At 43.2% G+C, this 13030-nt stretch overlaps 1 protein-coding gene across 4 annotated transcripts in view; it reads right to left on the bottom strand.

The window, feature by feature from the left end:
- ptpra (protein tyrosine phosphatase receptor type A) overlaps positions 1 to 12565 on the bottom strand; it is a 184624-nt gene extending 172059 nt beyond the window's left edge. For 2 of the 4 annotated variants that reach the window (XM_052035031.1, XM_052035039.1), the window contains exon 1: positions 11479 to 12565. The gene's annotated coding sequence lies outside the window, so the exon portion shown is untranslated. The remainder of the gene's footprint in view (positions 1 to 11478) is intronic. The other 2 variants (XM_052035022.1, XM_052035048.1) reach the window with 2 other exon arrangements.
- Positions 12566 to 13030: the final 465 nt, after the last annotated feature.

Raw genomic sequence — 13030 nt, 5'->3', positions numbered from 1 at the left:
TGTCAGGGGGAGGTTTTTCACCCAGAGAGTGGTTGGTGCATAGAATGCACTGCCTGGGGTGGTGGTGGAGGCTGATACATTGGACAGGTTCAAGAGTTGTTGGATAGGCATATGGAGGAATGTGAGAGGAATGTGAGATAGAGGGATATGCAGGAGAAAGGGTTAGATAGTGTGAGGGTGGTTGATGGACGGCACAACATGGTGGGCCGAAGGGCCTGTTTTGTGCTGCATGGTTCTATGGTTAATCTATCGGGCTTAAAATGCAAAACCTACACTAATTTATAATCATGCGATTTATAACATCTTCTTTTCAACTTTTGCCCTTCATCTATATTTTAACTTGTTCAGGATACTTTAAAATTCCAGGCCCATTTACTATATTAAATAAACATGAAATTAGATTTAAGCCATTCAGCCCTCCCCACCATACAGTAATATTTGATTTGACTGAAATTTATACTCTACATTCCTGTCTGCATAAGTTAATCTTTTACCTCTTGCTTATCCAGTATCGATCTCTGCCTTAAAAACATTCAAAGGCTTCTACCAGCTTTTGAGATTTAAAGAGTCACAGCTCAGAGAAAAAGATTACTTCACCTGTCTTAAATGGGTAACCCCTAATTTCAAATTCTTTCACAAATCGAAACATGTTCTCCACATCCTTCCTGTCAAGAAGAGTAGGATTATACTTCAATCAAGTCCCTCTCACTCCTCTGAAACTTGAGTGTTACCAATCCAACTTAACATAATAAGACAACACACTTATTGAGATATTAGCCCAGTAAACCTTGTCCAAATTGCTCCCAATCCAATTATATCCTTCCTTAAAGTAAGACAGCCATTACCACAGATGGTCCTCCAGATGAGGTCTCACCAACGAGCTGAAGCATAACCTTTCTATGTTTGGATTCAAGCTGTCTCAGAATAAGTAACATTCTGTTTGCTTCTTAATTACTTGCTGTATCTACATGCTAGCCTTTTGTGAATCATACAGTAGGATCTCTCTTGCATCTTAGAGGTCTACCACAGCAGGGAGGCCATGACCATACGTCATCCATTTCCTGCACCTCTACTCTCAGCCTTTCTCCTCCTGGATAGAACAAGAATACTTTCCCCAGCCCTCTCTTTCCACCCCACATTCAACAGAACAATCTTCACAATTTCTGCCAGCTCCAACTAGATTCCACCACCACATTCCCATTCCCTCCTCTTTGAGCATTTTGAAATACTCCCTGATGTGCTCTTCCATCAACATCTACCACTCCATCTTTATCACAGTTAGTTCCCCATTCAACCACAGCAGATGCAACACCTGTCCTTTACCCTCCTTCCTTCCTTAAGGTGGTTAAGACCCCAGGGGCTGATGGGATATACCCCAGGTTATTAAGAGAAGCAAAAGATGCGATTGCCAAAGGATACAGCGGGATAGAGATCAGTTGCATATATGGGCGGGAGGAATGCAGATGGGAGTTTAATCCAGCAAGTGAGAGGGTGCTGCACTTTTGGAGATCAAATGTAAAAGGACAGTGCACAGGTAATGCCAGGACACTAGTGTTGATGTACAGGTGGCTGCACAGGTTGATAGGGCGGTAAACAAGGTGTAGAGCATGTTTGCCTTTATTAGCCGAGGCACTAAGTTCAAGAGTCAGAAAGTCATGTTGCAGCTTTATACAACTCTGGTTAGGCCACATCCAGAGTACTGCTTTCTATTCTGGTCATCCCATTACAGGAAGGATGTGCAGGCTTTGGAGAGGGTGCAGAAGAGGTTTACCAGGATGCTGCCTGAATTAGAGGGCATGTACTATGAGGAGAGGTTGATTTTCTCTGGAGCAGTGGAGGCTGAGGGGAGACCTGATGGAAGTTTATAAGATTACGACAGGCACAGATAGAGTAGACAGCTGGTATCTTTTTCCAGGGTCGAAATGTCCAATACTAAAGGGCATGCTCCCAGGGATGGAAGTGGAGGCAAATACAATAGAGCGTTTTAAGAGGCTTTTAGATAGAGACATGAATATGCAGAAAATGGAGCAATGTGGACATTGTGCAGGCAAAAGGGATTAGTTTAGTTAGGGGTTTAATTAGTTCAGCACAACATCATGGGCCAAAGGGCCTGTTCCTGTGCTGCACTGTTCTGTTCTTCCCACAATCCAGGGACCCAAACAATCTTTCCAGGTGAAGCAGCAATTCACATGCATTTCATTCAATCTCATGTACTGGATTCAGTGTTCACAATGTAGTCTCCTCTACTCTGGAGAAATGACATGCAGATTGCCTAATTATTTTGCAGAGCAGCTATATTCAGTCCACAGGAATGATCCCAGTCTTCTGACCGCCTGCCACTGTTGCTATCCATCATACTACCATTCCCACTCATCTGTTGCCTCCTGCACTGTTACAACAAGCCCCAATACAAGCTTGAGAATCAAAACCTCATCTCCCATCCTTTCCCCACCTTCTCTGCTACTGAAAACAAATTTGCTTTTCTCTCTTCCAGTTGTGAGGAAGGATCCCAGACCCGAAACATCAACAGTTTCTTAACACAGATGCACACTAACCTGTTAAGTTTCCTGGATTTTCTCTTTTTAATTCAGATTTCCACCATTTACACCTACTTTTTGTTTCCTGTTAGCCAGGCAATATACTATCCATACCAACATGTTACCTCTTACATGCAAACTTATGTTTTTTGCAGTGTTGTTTGATGTCGCACTATATCAATTGACTTCTAGATATACAAGTACAATAAATGTATTGGTTTCCTTTTACTGACAGCATTAGCTACTTCTCCAAAGAACTTCAATAAATTGGTCAAACATGACTTCCCTTTCAGAAAACCATACTGACTTTGGTAAATTGGTTTAGTATCACATGTACAGAGGTAAAGTGAAAAACTTTGTTTTGCATGCCATCCATACAGATCATTTCATTACAACAGTGCATTGAGGTAGTACAAGGGAAAACAATAACAGAACGCAGAATAAAGTGTAACAGCTGCAGGTAAAGTACAGTGTAGGTAGACAATAAGGTGCAAGGCCATAACGAGGTAGATTGTGGGGTCAAGAATCCATCATATCATACTAGGGAACTGTTCAATCGTCTTATAACAGCGGAATAGATTTCCACCTCACCCCCCTCCCCAAGTGCCCTGCTATAACATTTGGGAGGAGAAAGAGGATTGTGGAGAGGAAGAAAGAACACGTGGACAATAGGTTGACTTTTAAGCTGGGTAGGTTTGTCCAGGATGGTGTCAATACATCAAATGTTTTGGAGCCACACTCAATCCAGCCAAGTAGAGATTGTACCTGGTTTCTGTTCTGGTGAAGTTTCCTTTTATCCATTTAGGTTGTTGAATGGGAGAGATGAGAAATGAAAACTTGCCTTGATGAAAACAAGCTGAATGTTGCCCAGAACAAAGCACCCTTTCTGACTGACATCCCACCCACCACTTTATACTTTACTCCTTCTGCCACTGGTACACCACGGTTGCAGTTCATGCCATCAACAAGATGCACTGCAGCAACTTGCCAAGGTTTCAATAACACCTCCCAAACTTGTAGCCTCCACCACCTTGACAGACAAGACCAAATGTGAATATCACCAGCTCCAATTCACTCACCTTCCAAATCAGACATCATTGTGACATGGAAATATAGTCATTCCTTAACCATCGCTGCATTAAAATTCTTAGAACACCCCAACTAACTTTTGTAATAAGGACTCAAGAAAACTAAGCAGCTCAAGGAGCCTTATGACCACATCCCAAAAATTACTTTAAAATGGGAAATAAATGCTGGCCTTATCAATGATGCCCATGTCCCATTATTTCATTTTGTTCAATAACCTGAATTAATATTTTCAATTGAAATGATCAAATTCAAAAATGGAAATAAATGTGGATCCACTGTGCAATTACTTGGGTTGAAAATTAGGAATGGGTAATGGAATTAGAAACATGAGAATTAGTTGGGTAGTAGATACAAGAAATGGTTGATGAAAATTAATGGAAAAGAAAAAAAACATGTACATATGCTTTAAATGTTAAAATGGGCAAGGATTAATTCACAGCATTAAATGCAGTAAAACAATGCAAGCAGAAGAACTAAAATACACACAAAGGAACCTGTGACCAATCACACGACACTCTTGTCAGACCACATCTTGAGTACTGCCTTAATAATAATAATATTTATTAGTCACACGTACATCAAAACACTGAGAAATGCATCTTTTTTGTGTTAACAACCACAGTCTGAGAACTTGCTGGGGGCAGCCACAGTGTCGCCAAGCTTCCGGCACCAACATAGCACCAACATAACTTTCTAACCTGTACGTCCTTTATTTTGGGAATGTGGGTGGAAACCGGAGCACCAGAGGAAACCCACACAGTCACGGGGAAAACGTACAAACTCCTTACAGTGGCAGAATTGAACCCAGGTCGCTGGCATTGTGTTATGCTAACTGCTACACCAAAATACAAGCCATTCAAACACTTAAGTACAGAAGAACAGAGTTGTCATATCACATAATTATGCAATCACTAAATGTTCCAGTAAAGACCATTCACCTTATCATGCCTGTACTATCTCTTTAAAATAGCTGTCCAATTGATCCTCCTTCCCACCCTCCACCTGTACATTCATTCTCAAGTATTTATTCAACTGTCTTTTGAATATTACCACTGCATCCACACCAATGAGCCATTCAGTACAAGCAGTAAAGAATAAATAAGTCATTTTTATTTATTCTGAAAGTACATTCTAACAACCGTAAACTTGGAATTTAGTTTAGGAAGTAGTTTCCATGTAAAGATTAGTCAATGAACTTAAAACTGTGCCAGGAGTAAAAAACATGAATCTATTTAACAAAGATTGTTGAACTGAGGACAAATTTAACAACTTTCTGGATAGCTTGAGCTAAAATGGGCCAATGTGCTGTTTGCCACCATTAAGACTCAATAATCATTCTAAAAATTGGCTCATCACATCATCAGGACCACACAAAGTACTTTTTTAAAAAAAATATACAGGGATTCAAGCAAAGATACAACAAATTGGGTACACCAGGAGCTAAAACACAAAAATAAACTGGAAGACAAGGCTTCAAGGGCCAGATGCCTACTACTAATTCCTATATTGTAAATTATTATGCATTACCATTTAAACTGTAATACAGTAACTACCCATAACACAAAAACTGAATATATCACAATATACTATTGTGAAAAGTGTAGTCAAGAATTTGTGATTGTGTCCATGACCGAAGTATGATTGCTTCCATACACACGTGCTAATTCTGTGTTGCAGAGCCTGGTCTCTAATTATCATGCATTTCCTTGCCACTGAATCAAGACCTGGCTTTGTCAAGACCACATGGTGGCTATTGTGCAATGGCAACTACACATTAAAAGAGTTCATGTACAGGCATCACTGACTGGAATGGAATACTTGATCCTGAGGTACATAGAAGCAGTCCTATGTACTAAATTTCAACTTTTGCTGCCATCAAGTATATATATACATTAGCTAAAAAACAATACATCTTTATTTTACACATTAGTTTGCATGCTACCCAAACTGCAGTCAGCCTCCCACCTCAAAAAAGTAATTTAGACCAACAGTTCAAATAAGTGCTTAATATTTATTTGTAGAATTTACTCAAGTAAATATCAAGGTTAGATTTTCCCTAATTTTCATGCTTCAACATTGAGAATGATATTTACAATTTTCTATTATCTGTTTGTAAGTAAGTTACTCTACAAGATACTTTAAACTGCAGGACAATTACTGTATTTGTTATATTACCATGATTGTATTACTTTTGCCATCTTAGAACTACATGAACCACAGTGGAATGCAAAGAAAGAAGCAAAACTTGGAATAGCAGAAATTTATACCAGAAAAGGTAATTCAGCTTATGTCTAATCTGGCCAAAAAAGGGGACTGTATAGCACAGCAGGTTGGCAAGGGACCTTTACAACAATCAATCAGCTGGAAGAACTCAGCAGGTCGAGCAGCATCTGTAGGACGAAAGAAAATGTCAACCCAAACCATTCCGGTATCTGCAGTCTCTAGTGTCTGGGAAGGGACTTTTGTTTTGCAATATTAAGTGTAAGACCCATACTTCAGTGAGCAAATTGATGATGACTTAGAACTCGGTCTCCTAACATATACATGCAAGTAGTCATCTGCGTATTGTAGATCAATGATTGAAATTGAGATGACTTGGTTCTGGAGTGAAGGCAAAATAGACAAAGTTTTGCAATTTGTCTGCAGCAGAAGCTTGTTGGAGGTGAGGTGCAATACCTTAGCAAGAAAGACCGGTAAGTGTTGGGGCAATGACAAAGTCTTGCTCAACACTTGTCAGCACGGACTGGATCTGTTGGGGACCAAATGTCATGATCACAGGTTGCATGCAATCATGAAGCAGACCCAAGATGGAAATAAATTTCTGCAAGCAGACAAATTTCAGAGCTAGTGTGCAGCGAAGATCTTGTCCATTGTGTTTCTGGGTGGACAGCAAGCATACTGCAATTCAGGGATTTGCTCTTCAGCCACGGGAAGGAAGCTGTTGAGGATGTTGGCAATGACATTCCCTGTGGCAGTCAACAGAAAGACCCTTCTGTAGTTACCACAATCAAATAAGTCTCCTTTCATGACAACAGTCACAATAAATGCATCCAAGTTTTTGGTATGCCCACGTTTTCCCAGACATGAGGGTTATGAACCTGACTATCACTAATCAAAATCAGTGAGGACAAGAGGTTTTTCAATTGGGGAAGGGCGAACTACGAGGCTATAAGGAGAGAACTTGGGAGTGTAAATTGGGATGTCCTTTTTGAAGGAAAATGTACCATGGAGATGTGGTCGATGTTCAGGGATCTTATGCAGAATGTTAGGGATAAATATGTCCCGGTGAGGCAGAGAAGGAATGCAGGGTGAAGGAATGGCAGGGTGAAGGAACCGTGGGTGACGAGAGAGGTGGAACGACTAGTTAGGGAGAAGGTGGTAGCATACATAAGGTATAAGCAGCAAGGTTCAGACAGGGCCTGTGAGGAATATAGAGTAGCGAGGAAGGAACTTACGAAAGGGCTGAGGAGAGCTAGAAGGGGACATGAAAAGGCATTGGCTAGTAGGGTTAAGGAAAATCCCAAGGCCTTTTTCAAGTACGTGAAGGGTAGGAGGATGGCTAGGGTAAAGGTAGGTCCGATTAAGGACAATAGTGGGAGAATTTGCCTGGAGGCAGCGGAAGTGAGAGAAGTTCTCAGTGAGTACTTCTCTTCGGTAGTCACCAGGGAGAGGGGTCTTGATGATGCGGAAGGGAGTGCTGGTAGGGGTAATGTTCTCGAAGTTGTAGATATCAAGAGAGAGGATATGTTGAAGTTGTTAAATAATATTAAGACAGATAAATTTCCGGGGCCTGACTGGATTTTCCCCAGGCTGCTTCGAGAGGCGAGGGAGGAGATTGTTGAACCGCTGGTAAGGATCTTTGAGTCCTCGTTGTCCACGGGGATGGTGCCAGAGGATTGGAGGGTTGCGAATGTTGTCCCCTTGTTCAAAAAGGGCAATAGGGATAGGCCAGGGAATTATAGACCGGTGAGTCTCACATCTGTGGTGGGTAAGCTGTTAGAAAGGATTCTAAGGGATAGGATTTATGAACACCTTGAGAATCATGGACTGATTAGGGACAGCCAGCATGGCTTTGTGAAGGGAAGGTCTTGCCTCACAAGCCTGATAGAGTTCTTTGAGGAGGTGACCAGGAAGATTGATGAGGGTAGTGCGGTGGATGTGGTTTACATGGATTTTAGTAAGGCGTTTGATAAGGTTCCTCATGGTAGGCTTCTTCAGAAGGTCAGAGGCCAAGGGACCCAAGGAAGCTTGGCTGTGTGGATTAGGAATTGGCTTGCATGTAGAAAGCAGAGGGTTGTGGTGGAAAGAGTGCCCTCGGATTGGAGGGCAGTAACTAGTGGTGTCCCGCAGGGATCGGTTCTGGGACCTCTACTTTTTGTGATATTTATAGATGACTTAGATGAGGGGGTGGAAGGCTGGGTTAGTAAGTTTGCAGACGACACTAAGATAGGCGGTGTTGTGGATAGTGTGGAGGGCTGTCGCAGCTTACAGAGGGATATTGATAGGATGCAGAGCTGGGCTGACAAGTGGCAGATGGAGTTCAATCCAGAGAAGTGTGAGGTGGTACACTTTGGAAGGACAAACTCCAGGGCAGAGTACTGGGTGAATGGCAAGGTACTTGGCAGTGTAGAGGAGCAGAGGGATCTGGGGGTTCATATTCACAGTTCATTGAAAGTTGCCTCATAGGTGGATAGAGCAGTTAAGAAGGCCAATGGAATGTTGGCTTTCATAAGTCGCGGGATTGAGTTTAAGAGCCGCGAGGTGATGATGCAGCTTTACAAAACTCTAGTTAGGCCACACTTAGAGTACTGTGTTCAGTTCTGGTCGCTTCATTATAGGAAGGATGTGGAGGCATCGGAGAGGGTGCAGAGGAGATTTACCAGGATGCTGCCTGGATTGGAGAGTACTGAATATGAGGAGAGGCTTAAGGTGCTAGGGCTTTATTCACTGGAAAGGAGGAGGATGAGAGGAGACATGATAGAGGTATATAAAATACTGAGAGGAATAGATAGAGTAGACAGTCAGCGCCTCCTTCCCAGGGCACCAATGCTCAAGACGAGAGGTCATGGCTTTAAAGTTATGGGTGGGAGGTTCAGGGGAGATGTCAGGGGGAGGTTTTTCACCCAGAGAGTGGTTGGTGCATGGAATGCACTGCCTGGGGTGGTGGTGGAGGCAGATACATTGAACAGGTTCAAGAGCTTGTTGGATAGGCATATGGAGGAGTGTGGGATGGGGGGATATGCGGGAGGAAGGGGTTAGGTAGTGAGGGTGGTTTGATGGACGGCACAACATGGTGGGCCGAAGGGCCTGTTTTGTGCTGCATGGTTCTATGGTTAAAGTGCAGAATGGACCATTTTGGACGGCACTGAGAACCAAGTCAATTCATCAGAACAAATAACCCCACTTTAAAGAGCAGAAGAAGAGAACATCACCACATTATCCAAACTACTTATCCACATATTCAAGCACCACCTATGGCAGACCACGTAGGTCCCAAATTGGCCTCATCAGCCATCTCAGAATTGGAATGGAAGCAAGTCATTCACAATCGCAAGAAATTGCTAAGGAGAATCTTGTAGCAAAATCACATTTTCTAAGAAGTTATTCATCAACAGTATGTAGGCATTAATGGCAAGGCTGGCATATATTATACATCTTAAAATGTTCCCAAAGTATTTCAAAGAGTGGATCAAATAAATGCCAAGCCAAACAAGGATGGCAGATTTCGTTCCATGAATAGCATTTATGAACTATGTAGCTTATTGATACAGATTAGCAGTTTCACAGTTATGATATTAGATTTATGTTCCAAATTTAAATTACCTCAATTTAAATATTTGAATTCCCCAACTGTTGGGGTGGGAGGGGGGTGGAATTTAAATTCATTTTTCCAAGCATGTTTTCAATAAATTGACCACAACACTCCTTTACCCCTCCTCTCTGTCCATAGCAACCAAGCAACACATATATATAAATGCTGTGGGTTTCCACTTCCACCACCCTTTCATGCACAAATGTCAACTCAGATGTTATTTTCATACAAATGTACCTTTCAGTCCAAATCTCTACTGAATTTTCCCCTCCCCCCGAGAAAAATAGAAAGTTAAATCGATATATCAGTATACATTATTACAAGATGGCAGCACTGCTATTCCCACCCTACAATTCACCCACCTTCTGCCTCTTGCAATGGCAATTTAAAGACAAATTCATCAACAGATTTCAGTGAAACTGCAACCACAACTACTATCTGAGAGATTAAAAAGAGAGGTTAAAACAGTTTAAATGCAATCATACAATTTATATAAATGATTGCAGCATCACCTTTCAACATAATTGTTCTCCAACAATTATTTCCAAATAGCCCTTTTCCTTAAACATAAACTGAAATATCCATCCTACCTTGCATCACAGCACAAATCAAAATGCCCAAGTCAAACTGTACAAAAATTTAGGACTAGGAAAAGATCCAAGAATTCCATTTGACAAACTACATCAAACCCTTTTTGTCAATCCCTTTCGAATAACCTATTGCATGTTCCTCCAGTAATTTGACAAAATGTTTATCCCTAAAATAAAGGATACGATTGATCTAGTGCCTGCATATATCATTTGTAAATTCTTTCAAAGCATCCAGTGGGATTAAAAACTGGTTTCATGAGGTTAAAAGTCAACTGCTCTGCTGTTTTGCCAAGTTCCTGTCATTGGATTTTCCAAATATAGTTATTAGTATTTTCATTTTAAAATAATGAAGAATCATTAACATACCTAGTTAATTAGCATTTCAAGGCAGTTAACGCATTTCAGAGCCAAGAACATTCAAACTACTTCAGCTTTGCTCCTGTGGTTTAGACAATACCATACAATTCCCTCAATGAGTTCTTGCAACACATTCCTGCACAGAGTAATGCATTCATCGTCTGGAAATATTAGATTTAGGCAATTAAGGCAAACAAATCAAGGTCACAAAGACCAAAGTGAACTACACAACTTACCTCTGCCGTGAGTGCAGCAGTCTCGAATGTGGGTTTCGGATAATGTTCCAGTGTCAAGGCCAACATTCAAAAAGTTATGTTTAACCTAAGTTAGGACGCCTTTTACAACACAGCAGAGCACCCATACATCCTAATCTTACAAGCCTGGCTAAAGCAACCAGTAAATCTCTTCGAAGTTAACCGAACGGTGCGGTGTGGCTGCCAACCTTAGCTTGTGAAACTAATCCGAGGGAAACGGTGCTGGAGGCGATTTACTTGAGAGGTGGTTTAGAAAACGACACTCAAGAACCGGGTTCCAAGAACTGAGACTGCCGATAGGAGACCGGGCTGGTAGCAGAAAGCACGGCCGGAGAATAAAATGATTAATTCTAGTTCGTCTTGTGAAAATAAAGCAATGCTTCAAATTAAAAATGTTAAAAGGACTCACGCTATCCGTTTTACACGGGAGAGGGAATAGCACGATTAGAGGGGGTGGGGGCAGTGAGGAGGAGTTTAGTCGGGGTCTACACAGTCATTTCTCCAGGACAACAACTGACCAGGAGCTCACCTGGCCCTCCCTCAGGCCCGAGGCCGCCCCGCCATCCCAGTGGCAGGATGGAGAAGAGAACCCCCCCCCCCCCCAATCCACACCACGCCCGGCCACACAACCCTGGATAATCCTCAACACAAACAGAGCAAATTCCAGCAACCATTTCTAAAAGGAGGATTAAAATAAAAACACCCTCGGCAACCAAGAGCTGCGTGTGACTGAAATCAAACCTGGCACGGTATTTTTAAATTTTAAAAAATGCACCAGGAATTAAAAAAAGACGTACAAAAAAAATAAAATCCTGAGGAATATTTTTTCCCCAACTCACCAGGGAGGGTGAATTCCAGCAATCCCGCATCCGCCGCCTCTCTCCCGGTCGGGCGGTCGCTCTCAGCCCTTTAGGGAAAAGGGGGGGGCTCCGGTGTTACTTTCGCCCCGCCGTGTGAGCCAGTCTCCGGTCGCCGTGCCTCCTCCGCTCGCCTTCAGCCGGGCCCCGCAGCCCAGCCGCCGCCGATGATGATGATGATGATCCCCCCCGCCGCACACACACACACACACACACCCGGTGGCCGAGTCAATCCCGGCCCGGCACCGTGCCGCCTCGCTCGCGCCGCACCGTGCCGTGCCCCAACGGCCGTTTTCGCTCGAGAGCCCGGCGGCCGCGGCGCGCGCTCTCACGGCCCCCGCTGTTTCTCCGTCGTCCGCCTCCGCCCGCCGCTTGCTGCAGCCGCTGCTATCCCGCCGCCATCTTCTTTACATAACGCGAGGGAATGACTGGTTAAACAAATGCGGAGAGAGGAGGGCAGGGAGGCAGAGAGAGAGAGGAAGAGGAAAAAACTCTCTGCTCACACTAAAAAATCTCTCTTTCTCTCTCTTTCCATTCAAACGCCACCCGCAGGACTCTCCAATTCACTGCACGAATCTGATTCCTTAGCCACTCCTGGATTGGGATGACTCGACACCAAGATGATTGCTGCTGGCAAAATTTCTGGAGTGACGAGGAGAAGACTTCTTCTCGGTCAAGCGAGTCGTGGGGTTCCTGGATTCCCTACCTGGAATAAAAATGGGAGCTGAATCCTACGTCCTTTTGAAAGGAAGTTTGGACAAGGACTTAAGGATGAAATAACTTGCAAAATCACAGACAAAAAAACCTGGAGTGTGGAATCAAACACTGCGGTTCCTCAGAGGGTCAGTACAGACACGATTCTAAACCTAACTCATCTGATTCTATGGATGCAGCATATTATGGAGGAGGTTCCCAAATTGGTTCTTTATCATGGACCCGAAACAATATTTGTTTCTCTATCCATGTCTTCTGTCTAAACTGACTTTTCCCAACATGTTCTGTATTTGTTACATTAATCCTGAGGGACGCAACTTCCTGGTTTTTCTTCCATCTGCTATGTCTCCGTTGTAACCTCTGCTTCCTCTTCTGTTACTTAGCCCCTATTTTTCCAGCATACTTTTCAAAATGTAATAAATTTGGAAGATAAGAGATAATCACGCTTCCTTTTATCAAAAGATTTTTAATTTTTGGAGAAAGTTAGAACAATTTGGAATTCAAAATGTAATACCAAAGGAATCTGAAGTCCCTTTCTCTTTCTGTCTCCCTCCTACCCACACATTCCTCTCACTGGTTTCCCTCCCTTGCATCCATGCTCCACCCTCCTCTGTTATCAGATTCCATCATCTTCAGCCCTTTGTCACTTCCACCTATCAGTTCCCAGTTTTTGACATCATTCCCATTCCCCCTTCCCCCCTCTCCCCCTTCCCCCCCCTCCCCCCCCTCTCCCCCCCTCTCCCCCCCCCTCTCCCCCCCCTCTCCCCCCCTCCCCCCCTCCCCCCCTCCCCCCTCTCCCCCCTCTCCCCTCTCCCCCCTC

The sequence above is a fragment of the Pristis pectinata genome, chromosome 2 (assembly GCF_009764475.1).
Source record: "Pristis pectinata isolate sPriPec2 chromosome 2, sPriPec2.1.pri, whole genome shotgun sequence".
Classification (NCBI taxonomy): Eukaryota; Metazoa; Chordata; class Chondrichthyes; order Rhinopristiformes; family Pristidae; genus Pristis; species Pristis pectinata.
Note: the sequence above shows the minus strand (reverse complement) of the source record. Positions and strands in the feature narration are given on the sequence as shown.